Source organism: Danio rerio, chromosome 23 (genome assembly GCF_052040795.2).
Source record: "Danio rerio strain M-AB ecotype USA chromosome 23, GRCz13ab, whole genome shotgun sequence".
In the NCBI taxonomy this organism is placed as follows: Eukaryota; Metazoa; Chordata; class Actinopteri; order Cypriniformes; family Danionidae; genus Danio; species Danio rerio.
This window is the reverse complement of record NC_141043.1, coordinates 26,312,641-26,327,500: the sequence shown is the minus strand read 5'-3', so window position 1 is coordinate 26,327,500 and position 14,860 is coordinate 26,312,641. Positions and strand designations below refer to the sequence as shown.

Below are 14,860 nucleotides of genomic sequence, written 5' to 3'. Positions count from 1 at the left end.
AAATTGCAGCTCATTAGGAAAAAACAGGGCACTGAAAGAAAAACGGATGAGATTTGAAATTACATCGCTTTCCTCTGGTTTTGGTATCAAACTGTAAACGAACATGCTTACTTAGGCAAAGTGTTTACATGCAAAGCAGAACTATATAACAATAGCAAAGACTAATAAATAAATGAATACATCTATTTATTTATTTATAACTATTGTTTTCGGTTTAGTCCCTTTATTAATGTATTCGCTAACTTGTCCAGCATATTTTTACGCAGTAGATGCCCTTCAAGCTGCAACCCATCACTGGGAGCACCCATACACTCACATTCACCCACATTACGGTGAATTTATGCACAGTTTACCCAATTCACCTATAGCGCATGTCTTTGGACTTGTGGGAGAAACCAGAGCAAACCCAAGCAAACATAAAGAGAACATGCAAACTCTAACTGAGAGTCACTCTACCCACTGTGCCACTGTGCAGTCCCAAACTACTGAGTCATATTGTGAGTCACAATTATGTGAACTTAAGTTGTAGTTGTGAAGTATATTAAAATGTAAATGAATTATGTAATTATTGTAATTGTAACATTATATGTGTGCATTTGAGAGCTATCAGTTTGGTTTTTAACATTAAGGTTGTGATAAAGTCACAGTTATGAGAATGATGAGAGTTGCTTAGACTGTAACAAATGCTGGGTTTCACACAATCGATTTGCATTGAGAAAACATGAAGGAGGAGTTTGAGCACCCGGAGGAAATACACTTGAACACAGGGAGAATATGCAAACTCCACACAGAAATGCCTTTCTTGCTGAAAATTACCTTCTTGCTGTAAGGCGACAGCACTACCTACCGCACTGCCATTAAATACATTATATATAATGAATGAATTAATTCTAAATTAAATAAAAAATGTGCTGGAGGAGGCAAGGCAGTGGCGCATTAGGTAGTGCTGTCGCCTCACAGTTGCTGGGTCGCTGGTTCGAACCTCGGCTCAGTTGGCGTTTCTGTGTGGAGTTTGCATGTTCGCCCTGCCTTCGCATTTCCTCCGGGTGCTCCGGTTTCCTCCACAGTCCAAAGACATGTGGTACAGGTAAATTGGGTTGTCCGTAGTGTATAAGTGTGTGAATGTGTGTGTGAAAGTTTCCCAGATTTGGGTTGCGGCTGGAAGGACATCCACTGCTTAAAAAACTTGCTGGATAAGTTGGCGGTTCATTCCACTGTGGCGACCCCAGTTTAATAAAGGGACTAAGCCGACATTAAAATGAATGAATGAATGTGCTGGAGGGACTACGATATGTCTCTCGACTCTGCTGGAACACTGAAGAGGGAGGTCTGGGGTTGCCTCATGAGACTGCTGCCCTCCATGACTCAGCCCTGGATAAGTGAAAGAAAATGAATGAATATAAAATTAAAGTGTGAAAATATCAGATTTAGATATATTATATTTATAATTTTATATTTTAATAATAAAGTTAATATAGTTAAAGATTGTAAATAATACATTATAAAGTATATTAATGTAGATTTATGTTTATGTGTTTATTTTAGTCAGTCTTTTTTTGTCAGTTTAGCCTTTTTTATGTCAACTCATATACAGTACTGTACAAAAGTTTTACGCCGTTAGTATTTTCACCAAAAATAAAATAAAAAATGTTGTCAGTCTGTTATTTCTATATTTGGAAGTAGCCGGTAGCTAGCTCTCTGCAACTCTCACATGGTTGTCCACTGAACCTAAGCAGGGCTGCGCCCGGTCATTACCTGGATGTGAGACCACAAAAGCTAGGTTGCTGCTGAAAATGGTGTTAATGAGGCCAGCAGGGGGTGCTCAACCTGTGGTCTGTACGGTCCTAATACCCCAGTAAAGTGAAAGGGTCTCTATACTGCTTAGTAAGCGTCATTTACGGATGATACCTTAAAACCGGGGTCCTGACTCTTTGTGGTCATTAAAAATCCCAGGATGTTCTTCGAAAAAGAGTAGGGGTTTAACTTACTCAAATTTGGCTACTGGCCTCCTTACCATTTATATATCATAATTGTCTTCATCAATCTTTCGTCATGCTGCACACTGTTGGTGGATGAGGAGACTCCCCAAGTGTCCAGAAAAGATATATATAGATAATATATATTATATTAATGTAAAGGAGAACATGTCTAAACAAAATAGTTTGTTCTATAGACAATCAAAAACTAATATTGCTTAAGAAAGCTAATAGCATTGACCCTATTATTTTTTTATTAAAACTGCTTGCTTTTATTCTAGTCAAAATAAAACAAATAAGGCTTTTTCCAGAAGAAGGAATATAAAAAATACTGAGAAAAATCTCTTGCTCTCATAAACGTTGTTTGGGAAATATTTATAAAAGGGAAAAAAATTAACAGGTGATTTTGACTTTAAATCAAATCTTTGACTGTGTGTGTGTATATATATATATATGTGTGTGTGTGTGTGTGTGTGTGTGTGTGTGTGTGTGTGTGTGTGTGTGGTTGTGTGTGTGTGCAATTGTATCTTGGACAAAAGCAGTTTTAAACGATGTGTGGCTACACAAGATTGATTTGATTTAGTTTATAGAAGTTACTAAAAAAAATCTATTTATGGTATTATTTTTGAAAGCATCTTCACTACAGTATTTTATACTTGTGCCTAAAACGTTATACAGTTGAGCCACAGTAATTGTTCAGGTCCAGACAGCACACATTGTACTGATGCGGGGACATGCAGAAGACTCAAGCATATATGGCTTTGATCTCTGCTGCTCCGGCTACAGGTTTGGGTTCAGTAACTTCAGACACAGAGTCGGTTTGGCACCACCTGCTCTCTCACGTCGGTTCTGCTCTCTCCTTGCCTTCCTCTCTCACCTCATGGTTCATGGGAAATACGGCCTCACAATGGGACGCAGGGCCTGTGTCTCATGTCGGTTTTGTGTGTGCTGTGGAAGCGATCGGATTACGTTGCAGACGGTGGACAATAACAACATGTAAATGAGTCTGGATGGAGAGAGGAAAGGGCTGCACGGTGGCGTGGAGGGAACAGATCCGTATTGGCGGAATTGATCCCGGGCTGGACTCTGGGGACAAGGCTCAGTGACTGGACACCGTTCATTCAGATCCACTCTGCTTTCCCATACTGATCCCAAATGACCAACATTTGTTTAGTAATGGATGATATTGAATTATTACTGATATTATGCAATTAGCTGATATTGGGATAGTGGGATATTGGTGGAACTGCTCTTCAGTGGATCATTCTTCAACGTTGACATTATGACACAGTTTTACTCGGCTGACATTGAGTCGGTTCCGTGGTCTTCAATTAATGTCCGATTCAGATCAGCAAGTAAATCAGACATAACTGTTTGTGGATTTTAAGGAGGGCTAGGAGGATTATTGGTGCACCTGATCAACATTTAGTACTTGTACAGTACATCTCCAGAAAGAGAAAACAGACAGGTAACATCATTCAAGGTTATGAACAATTCAAACTTCCATCGGGCAGATGCTATAGATAGCTAAAACAGCATAAAAACCCAGATAATATGGGTCAATTTATCAAACGTTTTGATAATGTCAAACAGAAAGAATCTTTCTGGAGTGCTTGTCTAAATTGAGTAGCTGAACAGGGGGAGACTGTTTCACCAGACTGCTGTTGTGCTGACTGGACAGTTTGTTTTGGTACAGAACGTGTGTGAAAATCATCTTAAGGTTGCATCACTGTATTTTTTACCATTAGCATGTCTGTCAAATGCAAACACACCTTTGTGTAGGTAACACATTTCAAGAGAGATTTACAATTTACATGATTCAGACAAATCCAGTTTGACAAGACTTGAGCACAAACTTGTCAGTCTGAGACAGAGACGCTGCTTGATCAGTCGCACCAGTATGTTTACATGAGCAGTTGCAAGGGAATTATAAGAGACCTCTTCTCTCTGGTCTGAATGATATGATATGAAAAGTATTGTCAAAATGGTGGAATGTTGCCTGAGGATTTTTTTGTTTGCTTGTTTTTGCAAGAAATGTCATATTCTAATTATTTTTGACTGACCAAAAATCTATAATATACACACCAGTCACATTTTCCCCTTTAAAGTCAGCATGAAATCAAATTTTAGCCTTCTTATTTTTTAATTTGTATATACTAGTGCATGTTATAAAGAATGTATCTGTGAACTTCTAATTAATTTGTGCTCATAATCTTTAATCAAATACCATTACATGTCCTCCCTCCTTAAAAAGACTTTTCTTCACTTCTGGTCACATGGGATGTCTTTAGGGTGGAGCTGTCAGGGCATGTCTCTTTTCCTCTCTGCCATCATGGGACACAGTGGTTTGAACGAAAAAGATAAATTTCCGTCTGTAAAAAAATCATCATCATCATCCATCGAAAACATTCTCCATCAGAGGATGTCAATGGCGATTCCATTGGACAAAAATCCTACACAACTGCAGTCAAACTGACATTTAAATATGTCTTTATTTTGTTTGCAGTGTCCATCTTCCAATAATCCAGTCGGTTCCCAGTTCCAAAAAGATAAAATCAGGCACTGCCCTGCATTTTCTCTCATTTCAGAAATGTCACAATAAGGGGAAAAGAATTCTCTGAACTTTTGTTTCATAGCAACTTTTAGAGGCAGTGAACCAAAGTTTTATATGCCAACATATCCTAAATAGAGTCATTTGCTACTTAATTAGATACCTAATTCCATTTTGGACCTTTTGCTTTCAGAACTGCCTTAATTCCTTATAGCTTAAACATAAGTGTGGTTTATTTTTAAACTAATTTTGAGAGGATCATATGCTTATGATTGAACACAGCTGGTACAGCATCAGCTCCATATATTGCACCAATTAGATGAAACAATAAATAACCAGAGCTTTCTACTCCAGTCATCTTCATTTTAAAGAATCCCCCCTTCCACCCCTACCCCTCCCCTTCTCAGATAGGGCGGCATGGCTGCTCAATGGTTAGCACTTTCCATCCATCCATCCATCTATCTATCTATCTATCTATCTATCTATCTATCTATCTATCTATCTATCTATCTATCTATCTATCTATCTATCTATCTATCTATCTATCTATCTATCTATCTATCTATCTATCTATCTATCTATCTATCTATCTATCTATCTATCTATCTATCTATCTATCTATCTCTATATATATCTATCTATCTACAGTATCTATCTCTTCTTGCTCGAAGAGGTCAATATGGGTTGCCAATCCTCCAGAGAGTTAATTCTTTTGTTGCCACTAACACTGAGTTTTGAATGAAGTAATTCTCATTGTGTTCTGAGGGAAGCAGCTTTCATTAGAACCACATAAACTACATAAAAGTAATTAAATGAAAATCTGAATATTAAATGTCATAGCCTTCATGCTCTCCAACATACAGATTCAGAGATATTGCTTTAAGAGTCTGCACAGACCACTGAAGGGAGTATGGTGGTAAAGATGATGACCTCAGTTAAACCGCTGCCCATGTAAACCTTACTTGTTTGTGGAGGTCCAGTGTGAGTAAAGCTTGTAATGCTGATGTATAGTTGTGTTTATACAGAGGCGTCAGCTCGGCCCTTGCCTGACACCTGAAGTGTGGGAGACCTACAGTAATCTCACACAGCCGTAAATAACAACAATGTGTGAACGAAGTCTGAGATGTTTCTTCGAGGTGTGAGGATACTCAATTATCCCATTAGCAGCTGTGAAGAGCGGAGATGAGGCTGCTAATGTTGTATTTGGGTTAGTACATGTCTGTCTACAATATATAAATCTACCACAGATCACTGTAAAACATAATGTATTTAAGTGGACATTTTATTGCAAAATATAGTATGAAAAAACTTTTCAGCCATAAGTGGATGACAATAAATTCATTTGTAAATGGAATCTAAGAGTTTGCCCTCTTAAAAAAATCCATAGATTGAAATACACAGTTGACTGGATTTCCTTCAAGGTGTAAACGCGAACATGGTACAATATGTTTAAACTGTTTTGCTGATATCTGTCTCGTTTAATGTTTATATATGAACTGCACAAGATTGATTAGCAATATTAAAGGACAAGATTAAAAAAAAAACCATACATGTTCAAAATTATGGCCCCAAATAAATCAGGAAAGTGGTCAAAAGTGGACAACTTGTGATCAAATTAACTAAAATACATCTTAATACCAGGTGTAAACAGGAGCAGGAGATATTCTTATTCATAAATTCATTCCACTGTGGCAACCCATGATAAATCAGGGACCAAGCCAAAGGATATTGAATGAATGAATTATTTTAACAAATGGTCTCTGGACAAACTATTTCCATTGGGATCTTATCTTATTTTATCTTATGCATCTTATCTTAAAGTAAAAATATATATTTTGATGACTCATCCTGCACTAAATAGATTTTTGTCCAATCAAATGCTCTCCTGAAAATGAATGCTTCACCCTCAACACCAGCTTAAGGAAATCATGACTATTTTAATAAACACACACGAACGCACGCACGCATCAACGCACACACACACACACACACACACACACACACACACACACACACACACACACACACAAATACACACAAATCATGACAAGAAGGTCTAAATAAATTTGAGGATATGCCTGAAAATTTCTGAAGTACCAGATTATCAAGATTAAAAAAAACAACAAAAAAAAACATAATTTAATCACGAACTCTTGCATTCACATCAAAATGCAACTGTTTTTTCCTCCTTTCTTCAACAAAAAGCCATCTAGATGTGACAATGGCTACCTGGGCAATAAAAGGCAGAGCAGACAAATAAAAGAGCAGAATGTGGTGAAAGCAAATAGGGGAGGAGGAGGAGGAGAGAGAACAGTTTTACTGCTGCGTGTTTAGTTGAAGTCATTGAGGGAAAAGTGGCACGTTCCCTTGGGGTCGTGAGGAGAAAGGATGGCTCAAAGCGAGAGGAAAGGGCTGGACGGCTGTAAAACAGCTGCCTTCTCACAATGACATCCATTTCCAGTAGAAAGTTATATTGTGGACTGATTTTCATGGTAATAAAGGGGTCTGTTTAGGCATTTTTAGCCTTGATGTCCCAGTCTGGAAACTCTGTACATAAAAATAAATTAGATATACACTATATTTTAAATAATATTATTCAAATATTAGCATGTACTATTCCCTGACCCTGTTAAAAGTACATTTGCATCCATTGATTACAAGGACAAAGCTGAAAATCAGAAAACAAGATGAACCACTACACAAATGGTTGAAACCAATGGGTGGGATTTTCTTTAAACCATTAGAATTTCAAAGAAAGTATGGAAGGTTTTTACCTGATCATGAAAATCAAGATCCTTCTGCCGCTCATAGATTACATTTTTTTTGTGAAATAAGTCAAAGTACCACTTTTAAAAAGTAAGATAGACAAATTAATTAATTTAATTAAATAAATTGCAAACTGACGCTCATTTTAGCTTGAGAGTTGATGTTTAAATTGGATTTGTGTACTAAAACATGTAATTTAGAATGAATGGAAGTAATTTTATATTTAAACCCAACGCAATCTTATGGCAATTCGTAACTTTTTGATTTAGTGGCTGATTCATATGAATTTGTATGATTTAATTTGTACAATTTAGTACGGTTTGCTCATCACCCAATGACGGTTTGGGTTAGGGTTGGGGTTGGGTGCCACGCCTCCTTTTTAAAATCGTACATTTTCATACGACTAAACATTTTTATACCACTGAATTAGCCACTAAACTGACAAAACGTAAAACACGTTTGCTTGTGAGATCAGGCTTTTTAAACCATGTCTGCCATTGGGAAGAAGTGCTCGTTGCAGTGTTTTGACATTAGCCCTCTCAGTATGTGGACAGAGTATGTTATTCCACCTTATTTGTCTTTGCAATAATGCGGTTGACATTATTGTAGTTTTGTTTAACCCTAACATGCCTGATCATCAGATTGTAATCTTGTTTATCTCAGTGTCAAGAAATGAGCTATTAGTCATTCAAGTGTTTGGGCTTTACAACAACTCCAACTCCAGACTCTCTTCTATCTGCTGCAGGACTTTTCACAACCCTCATTAGATATACTGTAGATGAGCATTGAAAGAGTAAATGCTACTTACTATTACACTTTTAGAAAAATGTAAGGTGATGTTTTAGAGTAATGGTCCATCAATTGATGTTAGTTAATGTATTTACTAACATTAACAAAGTTTGATTAATCTTGTAAAGCACAAATTAACCATAGTTCAACATTTACTAATGCATTATTAAAATCCAAAGTTGTGCTTGTTAACATTAGTTATTGCACCATGAGTTAACAACTTAATGTTGTTTGACTTAAATAACATTACCTAACTTTAACAAATATGAACAAGTACCATAATAAATGTATTACTAATAGTTCGTTCATGCTAGTAAACCTATTAACTAACATTAATTAATGAACCATCATTTTAAGGTGTAGTTTGCATGTTCTCCCGTGTTTGTGTGGCTTTCCTCCAGTTGCTCCGGCTTCCCCCAAAATCCAAAGACATGCAGTACAGGTGAATTGGGTAGGCTAAATTGTCTGTAGTTTATGAGTATGATTAAATGTGTGTATGCTTCCCAGAGATGGTATGCAGCTGGAAGGGCATCCGCTGCGTAAAACATATGCTGGATAAGTTGGTGGTTCATTCCGCTGTGGCGACCCCAAGATTAATAACGGCACTAAGCCGAAAACAAAATGAATGAATGACCGTAATATAAAGTGTTACCAAATGTAATTTTTTGTGATTTGCAAAACTTAATGCTGTTAAACAGAATATTTTACTTGTAATGTGTTGTATGTTCAGGGTATGCATTTTTGGTACTTTTGTTATATTTGGGTATTTGGGTTTAGTTAGCATGTTTACCAGAAAGTAGCATCTTACTACTGCTTTTGCACAACTTAATTTAAAACTTCTAGTTTAAATATATTAGTTTAAACATGTCAGGAAATTCTAATAAATCCATTTATTATATAGTTTTTTATTTATTTATTTACCAATTCGTATGAATTTGTACTTGTATTGAATTTGTACCAATTCAAATCTCATTCATCCTCAAATGACGGTTGAGTTTAGGGGTGGGTTTTGATTTTTTAAATTCTATATTTTCGTGTGACTGAACTCTTATAAATTAGCCACTAAACTGACAAAATGTAAATTATTTACGTTTTTAAATTGCTTATAAGAGTTTTTGTTATTATAATTTAAAATGAATAATAAACTTTATCAGTAAACTACCATTTAATATAAAATAAGCAATTATATGAATAGCATAGGGCGTGGCAGTGGCACAGTAGGTAGTGCTGTCGCCTCACAGCAAGAAGGTCGCTGGTTCGATCCTCGGCTCAGTTGGCGTTTCTGTGTGGAGTTTGCATGTTCTCCCTGCCTTCGCGTGGTTTTCCTCCGGGTGCTATATGGTTTCCCCCACAGTCCAAAGACATGCGGTACAGGTGAATTGGGTAGGCTAAATTGTGCGCAGTGTATGAGTATGTGTGTGTGAATGTGTGTGTGGACGTTTCCCAGAGATGGATTGCGGCTGGAAGGGCATCCGCTGCTAAAAAACTTGCTGGATAAGTTGGCGGTTCATTCCACTGTGGCAACTCCGGATTAATAAAGGGACTAAGCCGACAAGAAAATGAATGAATGAATGAATGAATGAATGAATGAATGAATGAATAGCATAAGGCATCACAGTGGAACAGTGGGTAGCAGAGTCACCTCACAGCAAGAAGGTTGCTGGTTTGAGGCCTGGGTCCGTTGGCATTGCTGTGTGGAGTTTGCATGTTCTCCCTGTGTTTGTGTGGGTTTCCTCCGGGTGCTCCGGTGCCCCCCTGTTTATTTTTTCCCCACTTTCTGTTTTACGGAGAGAAGATTTCTTCATCACATTTCTAAACATAATAGTTTAAATAACTTATTTCTATTAACTGATTTATTTTATCTTTGTCATGATGACAGTAAATAAATAATTTTATTAGATCATTTTCATCGCGTGGGTTTCCTCCAGGTGCTCCAATTACCTCCACAAATTTAAAGACATGGGGTACAGGTGATTTGGATAAGCTAAATTGTCCATAATGTATGTGTGTGAATGAGAGTGTATGGCTGTTTCACAGTGATCGGTTAGAGCTGGAAGAGCATCCGCTGCGTGAAACATATGCTGGATAAGTTGGTGGTTCATTCCACTGCGGTGACCCAAGATTAATAAAGAGATTAAGCCGCTAAGAAAATGAATGAATGAATAAATAACATCAGCCCCCACCTCCCCGCTAAATTGCATATACTGTATCATAAATGCACTGAACAGTAACAATATTTAAAGAGACACAATTTTCTAATAGTCCTCAGGTTCATAAGAGGCACATTTGAAATACGAATCAATTGTTTGTGGCTAATTTGTTAAATGTAAATTCGCCCTGCATTTCAAACAAAGCTTTTTGCTTTTTTCCAGCTCCTAATGCTCTCCGACCACAGACAGAGAGAGTGATTGGAAAGATGCATTGCATTTTATTCTCCTGTCAGCGGGATGATTACAGTTTGTTTTCTTTATCTCTGCTTTTTTTTTTGTCATTTTAAGGTCTCTGTAAGGCCTGCTGTTTTGCCATTTTAAGGCCAGACTTTAATCTCTATATCTGTGTTTTGTTCTGTCCCCTCCTGCTGGACCCTGAGCTGTGAGACAAAGCGCTGTTTACACTAATGGCCCACTAGGCCTTTCACTGCAGAAACAAACAGCGCTGGGGAAAGTGAATAGAACTTAACATTTTGACATTTTTCCACATGCTCTCAAAACCAATATTGACCTAGCTCCCCTGCAAGGTGGGCTTTAGTCCAAGGACTTGGCATTAAAATCAAACCCATGCATCTCAAGCAGCAGGCAGCAAGTCAAGGGGAGAGCCCAACAATGTCCAGCTCAGGATGGGGTTCTCCTGCTGGGAAGGCAGAGTGGACACTGTCCTGGGCTCAAGCTGGTACACAGAAACAGCCACAATGAAAGGTTTCGTGCCACCCCCCTGCTTTAATGATTCCGTCTGCGAAGGCAGATTGTAGCTGAACCGCAGACCCTGCTGGCGCCCGTTGCAGACAACAGGAAAGGGACAGCGGGGGAACCCGTAAGTGTAGTACCACCCCGTAGCAGGGAGTGCTTCTCAAAGGCCACATTACAATCAATTAGGGCCCTAATGAGAAGGATTTGGACTTGTAACCTGTGGCTTAGGGTCAGTATTTAGCAGAGTCTCAGCGGCACAGCTGGGCGACACGTCAATATGCTCAGAAATAGCTTCGGACTGGAAGAGTGACGCAGCGGGGCAGTGCAGTGTGTGTAGAGGTGTCTGCTTCTGCTCTGGAAAACACACACACGCACACATAGACTCTCGCCTCTAAATGGAGAAGACACTAATGGTATGGTGAACAAAAGAAACAAATCTCGCTCAATAAAATCCATTCATTTAGCGCAGCTCTGGATGAATGTACTATAGATGTCGCAGGCAGTGAGATGACACATGGCTCATGTAAAGAGAGCAAGCGGAGAAGCTTGAGGCCGCAAGTTGACAACATTTACATACATGGCCAGCAGCCGTTTCAGCAGGTCTCAGCTCACAGGGGGTCCGACAGAGAGAGTGTTGTGTATTTGGGGTTAACGTTGCCCCGGGGCTCCTCAGTATGTCTGCACAGAAGGGCTCTCAAATCACAAGGTCCCCCAAAGCTGAGGGGGAGGAACTCTTGTCAGCAGGGGGGGAAGTGAGCAAGAAGCGGAGGATAAATTGATCAGAGATCTTTAATCAGGTTGTTTTTTATTTATTTATTTATTTATTTATTTATTTATTTATTTATTATTGTTGCTCTTTTGGAATCTTTTAATTAGTGTGTCTACCTTGATTATGCTTAAAACAGCTTAAAACATGGGGTAAAACTTAATCAGCACATTTTAAGTCAATGTATTCAATGTCCACATTTCTGTTCTTAGTTTAATTTAAAACTGGAGCAAATTGCCATCAAAACTGTCTTAACCAGGGTGTTGGATGAGCTGATGTTTGACAGCTATCAGCATGTTGTTGTACATGCAAACACACTCATTGTCAAGATAGTGGTGAGAGAACAGGAAATTATGTGGCAATGGGTTCTGGAGAGATTGAGACTCAAACACAGCTGAAGTTTTGATTTGTGTGGTGTGGATACAGGAGAAAAGATGTTGGTGTTTATACAGTAAGTAGGAGAAATAAAGCCTGCATCTGGTATTAGCATGCACTTTTGTTAATTAAAAGGCAAGGGCTTTAAATCCAGGTGTAAATGGTGTCTGAAATGTTTTGAGCTCCACTTTTGGCACATCGAATCAAAGACACAAGACATGTCACTTGTATAGTTTTGAATGGGGAAAAGTGTAACAATCAACATGGCCAATTAAGCCCCACCTACAAGTACAGGAGCCAATTATCAATCGCTAGACTGACATTTTCTGGGGGAAAAGCTCAGACCAGACGTGTGCTTTTATGAGTTTGGTGGTCAACAAACACATTGGAATCTCAGCAAATACTTTCATCACAGATATAAGAAATATATCCACACAAAGCTTAAAATCTGTGTTTTTAAGTGAACCAAGTTCACTTGCAAACAAAAGTTTAATAGCAACTACTCAAGATAGCAACTACTCAAATGCCAACAAACTTGTAATCAAAGAGTTGCTGTCTTTTCTAGAGGAGATTCACCATCAAGACCAATTGTGGATTACTTTAAAAGACCAGATGAAGCATTATCCAGAGGATGAAAAGGTGGAGAACGACCATTATTTTGGTTGGTGTCGTGATCTCATTCCTTTCGAGGGTGGGCAACCTTAAAATATGCAGATTTTGATTGATTCGGACATTTAGAAACAAAACTGAAAAGACAGTGGTTGTTTAATTTTACTGGTGATTACAAATATGTAATGTAATCGTAAAATTTGATGTTTACCCAATCAGACAGAATGCCCGAGCAAACTGCCCAAGAGGCGTTTCAAAGATGGCCGCTGAGTGAAATGACTTTCCTTGAAGGGACTTTGATCGAATGCAACAAGAACATTGTCTTTGTCCACTGATGTAATTCTTTATATTGTAGAATGTGCTGTGAAAATGCACTAGCCAGATGAGGGTTAAATTTTGCTTTGTGAAATTGTAAGCATTGCACAAGCTTAGTTTGCTACGTTAGATGGCAAGATTATAAGATGCTCATACTTACAGCCTGTGAATTCTCTTCTTAATGAATTATGGTATGTGATTAAAAGTTGGCAAAAAAAAAAGCAAATATGTAAAGTGGGAATATGCCACCTTTATACTCTAATTGTGTTTCAATACACTGTAAAACCCAGCAGTCAACTTGATCAAATAAAATGAGTGTAGTTAACTCAAAATTTACTGAAAGTTTATACTACTCATTTGAAAAGAGTTTTGAACTCAGCGTTGAAGGTAATTTAACTTTAACTTAAATTAAGTAAGTTGACAGTACTCATATAGATTAGTTTTTAACTCGGTTGGTAGCAATCGGTTTCCTCACATGGCTTGAGTTGCCTTAACTTATTGGGCTTTACAGTACTCAAATTGCTTCGTTTACTCAAATGGATTAAGTTCACAGTGCTCATTAGGATTCAGTTTTTAACTTAAATGGTTTGTTGTAATCGGTTTCATCAAATAGTTTGAGTTACCTTAACTTTTAGGGTTTTGCAGTGTATGCATTTGCAGGTACAAGGTTGGAATTACTCTATTTATTTATTAATTTTACCAGAAGCAACATAAGAAACATCATCTTTTTTCTCAACAAATGCTAAGCTTTGCAGTCTGAACAATCATATGGAGAGGCGTATATTAGTACTAGAGTGTGACAGAATTTTAATAAAGGAAAGTTCTGAAAATTAATGTAGATCATATTTATCAGCAGTCTTTGCTAGCAGGAACAGGACAAAATGTGAAAGTGGCAGATGAAGACAAAACAAAATAGAACTTTTTTCTATTTCCCTTGGTTAAGTGCCTTTATTCAACAGGGATCGCCACAGCGGAGTAAACCGTCAACTTATCCAGCATATGTTTTACACAGCGGATGCACTTCCAGCTGCAACCCAGTACTGGGAGACACCCATACACTCTCACATGCACACACATACACTACAGCCAATTTAGTTCATTCAGTTAATAGTGCATGTCTTTGGACTGTGGGGGAAACATGAGCACCCGGAGGAAACCCACACGAACACTGGGAGAACATGTAAACTCCACACGAAATACCACACGAAAAGAACCTATATAAACATATATGTTTTAATATAGGTTTCGATATAGGTTTTTAATGTATGTAACATACATAAAAATGGCAGATTTCCTATGTACGGATAAATCAGTGTGTTGATTGATAATTTTAAAGCATGCAAAACAAAAAAAACTCATTAACATAAATTAGTTAAATGTCTTGCAGTATCAGAAGAACATCAATTGTTGTTGTTGTTGCTAAATCCAAAAATTACCTTATTTAAAGACATTGAAAAAGAAAATTGGTCCACTTCAGACAATCTGAAGCACCTTTGCAACTACATGTCGACTGGTATGGATTAGCATTTTAGTAGACTGTGTGCTAGTGCTAACACTTTATTTTGATGGGCTTCAACAGACAGTCTACTGACTACTTGAAACTTTGCAAGTACTTGTTAACTTATTCTACCTTCCCAAAACCTAAACTAACAGTCCACTAAAACTCTAATAGTTGCTAGTTGACATGTAGTTGAAAGGTTATTGTTATTCAATGCCATGTCTAAAATAGTGGCCATAAAATACCACAACATAAAAAAAGTTAGAAATAGGAAAAAATGCAATTCATTTATTTTCCAAACCACCCGAC

At 37.7% G+C, this 14,860-nt stretch overlaps 1 long non-coding RNA gene across 3 annotated transcripts in view; it reads left to right on the top strand.

Annotated features, from left to right (window-relative positions):
- The window catches only part of LOC137489184 (uncharacterized), a 298,052-nt gene that overhangs the window by 171,197 nt on the left and 111,995 nt on the right, over positions 1–14,860 (top strand). The window lies entirely within an intron of this gene.